The sequence below is a fragment of the Apium graveolens genome, chromosome 10, assembly GCF_009905375.1.
Source record: "Apium graveolens cultivar Ventura chromosome 10, ASM990537v1, whole genome shotgun sequence".
NCBI lineage: Eukaryota > Viridiplantae > Streptophyta > Magnoliopsida > Apiales > Apiaceae > Apium > Apium graveolens.
This window is the reverse complement of record NC_133656.1, coordinates 155,819,443-155,824,105: the sequence shown is the minus strand read 5'-3', so window position 1 is coordinate 155,824,105 and position 4,663 is coordinate 155,819,443. Positions and strand designations below refer to the sequence as shown.

The following is a 4,663-nucleotide window of genomic DNA, read 5'->3' as shown; positions in this document are numbered from 1 at the left end:
ATCAGACTTGGTGATGGACTTGAAAGAACATCCATTCAAGCTCTCAGAACAACCATTTATCAAATTGGTGACAGTAAAGAAGAAGAACTGATGAAGGTCAAAGCACAGTTAGCTAAAGTTCTGAAGAAAGCTGAAGATAATCTGATAAATGATTTTGTTAAGAATCATAATGGATTCAGATTGATTCAGTGATGTTGGTAAAGCTGGATGTTTTGTAAGTTGTAATTTATAGTCTTATTAAACTCTTATTGCATTTGAACTTAAGTGTTTTTGACATCATCAAATCTATTAACTTGTATATTCTTGCATAATTTACAAGTTGGGGGAGATTGTTGGATATATTTGAGATGTCATGTCTAATATGTTTCATGTTTAGTTTTCAGATCTTAACTAACATGAAATATCAGTTCTTACTGAAATCAGGACTTACTGGAAGTCAGGACTTAAGGATATCAGGACTTAGATTATCAGAAGATAATATCAGAAGATGGTTATTAAAACTTAAGTACTGGAGGACTAACAGTTAATGAAGGAAGCTGATTTACAGGAAAGAAGATCGAAACTAATACGGAATAAGATATGCATGGAAAGAGTTCGAGGACTAGAAGAATTATATATGATATCTGGTTGATATATTTCAGGAGACAGTATTATATTCCATATCAACTAGAAGTTATCTTGTAACTGTGTGTCTATATAAACACAAATATAGGTTTACTCTATAAGAGTTACGATCATCGAGAAGATCATATATTGTAACCTAGCAGCTCTCGTGATATTTGTTCATCACTGAGAGAGAACAGTTCCATTGTAACAGAGTTTGTTATATCGAATACATATGTTTTCTGTTACTTGTGCTTTAAATCGATTTGATTGTATTCTACACTGTATTCAACCCCCTTCTACAGTGTTGTGTGACCTAACAAGATAACTTCTAGTTGATATGGAATATAATATTGTCTCTTAAAATATATCAACCAGATATCTTATATAATTCTTCTAGTCCTCGAACTCTTTTCATGCATATCTTATTCCGTATTAGTTTCGATCTTCTTTCCTGTAAATCAGCTTCCTTCCTTAACTGTTAGTCCTCCAGTACTTAAGTTCTGATATCCATCTTCTGATATTATCTTCTAATAATCTAAGTCATGATATCCTTAAGTCCTGACTTCCAGTAAGTCCTGATTTTAGTAAGAACTAATATTTCCTGTTAGTTAAGATCTGAAAACTAAACATAAAACATATTAGACATGACATCTCAAATATATCCAACATTGAACGATAGCCATATCATTGTTGCATAAGTGCATAAATTGAAGTTAACCTAAACCAGTCTCTGTGGGAACGAACTAGAAACAATTCTATATTACTTGCGAACGCGTGTACTTGCATGTAAATTTAGCGCATGTTTTCGTCCTAACACGGAGCCGAGTAAATTTTTTGAGTTTTGGTCAAATAAACCCGGAGTAATGAGATATTTTATTACTTAAATCATTACTAATTTACAATCACCTTGTTTAATTTAAAAGGATTAGTAATGCATAATTAAAGTGGTCAAGACCTGCAATCGTAATATTCAACAAAGTAGATTTACACAACAATTAATATAAGTTTATTTTTTAAGAAAAATGTTATTTTTTTAATTCAACATTTACGTTGATTTAATATCATTGCTAATGTCGTAATTCATTAACTGAAGTTGATCTCGGCCGTATACTTAGTTTTTAATCCTCTCTATTATACAAAATTAATTTTATAAGATGTCAGATAATTATCAATTCATAAATTAAAATTGACATAATCTATTTAGTTTTTAACACATTAAAAAAAACTTAAATTTAATTGATCATTCTTATTTTCAGAACATAAAAGACTTTTGTTATTTTCTTCTAATATATATATATCAATAACTCTGAAATACACCATTAAAATTGAATCTTTTAATATTAGTAAAGATAAAGTCACATGTGTGTGTATGTATGTAAATTAATATTTAATATATTTTCGAGTAAATTATGTTGGTCTCGTGTTAAGTGGCATTTATATCCACTTAAAACGCTTCGTAAAGGCTCGAATTGGTGTTTTGTCTAAAAGTTGTTTGTGTTTTTGATGTGTTTTTGTAGTGTTTTGCATTTCAGGGCATATTTGAAAGAAGGAATGGATATTGCATGTTTTATGCTTAAAAGAGTGTTAGGATGGAACCTCGGTCGATTGCACGCAAGAAACCAGGACGAGAAGTCAAGGAAACAAGAAAAATCAGTTTTTCCAGAAGCTCGGAGCGGCCGCACTGATATTGGGAGCGGCCGCGCTCATTTAACAGAAAGCAAGGGCGACCGCGCTGGTATGCGGGGCGGTCGCGCTAGTATGCAGGGCGGCCGCTCCAGGTCGTTTTTCCAGAATCCTGATTCTATTCTAATTCAAAGAATTAAAGCGTCCAGATCGTCCATAAGCCTATATATATATAAAGACGTTTTTCATGTTGAGAAGAGCAAGGGAGAGAGCAGCAAGAAGACCTAATAGCACAAGACAACGAAGGAGAAGAAGATCTTATTTTTACTTGTGATTCTTTGCTTAAGTTGTAATCTTGGATGCTTATTTTCTTTGTTATTTGAACCTAATACTCTTGCTAATGTTCTTTGTTATTATTATTCAGTTATTTTAGACCTAGTTTATCTTAGTTTATTTACCATGCTTTCATTGGAACCCATGGTGACGATGAGTTCGGTTATGAACTAATCGTTATCGTGGGGTTCTAACGGATTTACTTATGGATTTCTATAGTTAATTGTTTTGATACCTAAGTATGTGGTGATTATATGATATCCTAGTATTGGTTGTGCGTATTCGTCTTATGTGCGTTACGAACATATAAGATAGTTTGTTAATCTCTATTGAAGTGACAGTAAATATAGAGATTTAGAACTTGCCACGCTATCATAGGTTCATGTGTTTGTTATGCATGATTCATAGGTAATTTTAACCATCTTACTTGCCCTATGTAATCAAGATAGATAACTTGCGTATTAAACCGTTATATTGTCAAATTCTATAGACATATAGGGTTTCAACATAATTGGTGTCTATTCAGCTTCTATCTCTTTTATGGATGTCTGGTAGTAGGGTATTCGTACAACGAAAGTTGGCATTTACTAGTTTCCTGTTATCTGATTAATTGTCATCACCATTGCATGCTAAGGTTAAGAACAATGATTTTGAATGAAGTATTTAATGAAGTTAGAATCCCATATTTGTCTCATACAGTTAATTCAATCACTTTAATTCTTAGTTAATTGCAGGTTGGTTTAATTTTAGTTATAAACATCTCAACTTGTTATTGTCTTAGCATTGAGCGATAGCCATACCATTGTTGCATAAGTGCATAATCTGAATTTAACTTAAACCAGTCCATGTGGGAACGAACTTGATTTAAATCTGATACTACTTGCGAACGCGTATACTTGTGTGTAATTTTAGAGCGTGTTTTCGTCCTAACAAGTTTTTGGCGCCGCTGCCGGGGACTCGGTGTTAATTTTTAGTTTATGTGCTTGACATCAGTGGTCATTAAAGTTCACTGACTCAGGTTCTTTTACTTTCACGGTTTACTTATGTGTGTTTCAGGTACTCTAATTTTTATGGGAGATCCGGCAGCAACAACGAAAGCGTTGATGGATTTTTCTCAACCGAAGATTAATGACATTCAATCTAGCATTGTTAGGCCAGCCATCGTGGATAATACCTTCGAGATCAAGCCTAGCACGATCTCCAGAACTCAGTTCAATTTGGGGGTGCTACAACAAAAGATCCAAATATGCATATCAGGGATTTCATAGAGATCTGCGACACCTTCAGGTTTAATGGTGTGTCTGAGGATGCGGTGAAACTGAGACTGTTCCCATTCTCTCTGAGGGACAAGGCTAAGAGCTGGTTACACTCTCTACCAGCTGGTTTGATTACTACTTGGGAAGATCTTGCTCAAAAGTTTCTCACTAAATTCTTCCCTATGGCAAAAACAGCTGCAATCAGGAATGCTCTTACTCAATTCGCGCATCAATCGGGTGAATCTTTATGTGAAGCTTGGGAGCGCTACAAGGAGATGCATAAAAAGTGTCCTCATCATGGAATACCTGACTAGATGGTGATCAATTGCTTTTATAATGGGTTGGGAGCACAGTCGAGACCTATGCTCGATGCATCATCAGGTGGAGCTCTATGGGCTAAAAGCTATGGGGAAGCTTATGAGCTGATCGAGATGATGGCTGCGAATGAATATCAGTATCCAACCTTGAGAATGCCACAGGGCAAGGTAGCAGGAGTTCTTGAGGTGGATATAGCTACGGCTATCACTGCTCAGCTAAAGATGATAGCTATGAAAATCGATTCTCTGGCCAACTATAAAGTCAATCAGATAGCCAGTGTTTATGAGCTGTGTGCAGGTGCGCATGCGATGGAGCATTGTGCTATATCTTGTGAATCAGCTCAGTTTGTGAGCAACTTTTAGAGGTTGCAACAACCAGTTCCAGCCATTTATCATCCCAACAATCGCAATCATCCTAACTTCAGCTGGAGCAACAATCAGAATGCAATGCAACAACTGTACCAGCAGTTTGGAAACAAGCAATTCAATCCTCCTGGTTTCCAGCAACAGTTTGTACCAAGACATAAG

General features: G+C 35.1%; 1 non-coding gene across 1 annotated transcript; it reads right to left on the bottom strand.

Moving 5' to 3' along the window:
• Positions 1-4,015: 4,015 nt before the first annotated feature.
• On the bottom strand, positions 4,016-4,122 carry LOC141694553 (small nucleolar RNA R71). The gene has a single exon (XR_012563846.1). It is a non-coding gene; the product is annotated as a small nucleolar RNA R71 (small nucleolar RNA).
• Positions 4,123-4,663: the final 541 nt, after the last annotated feature.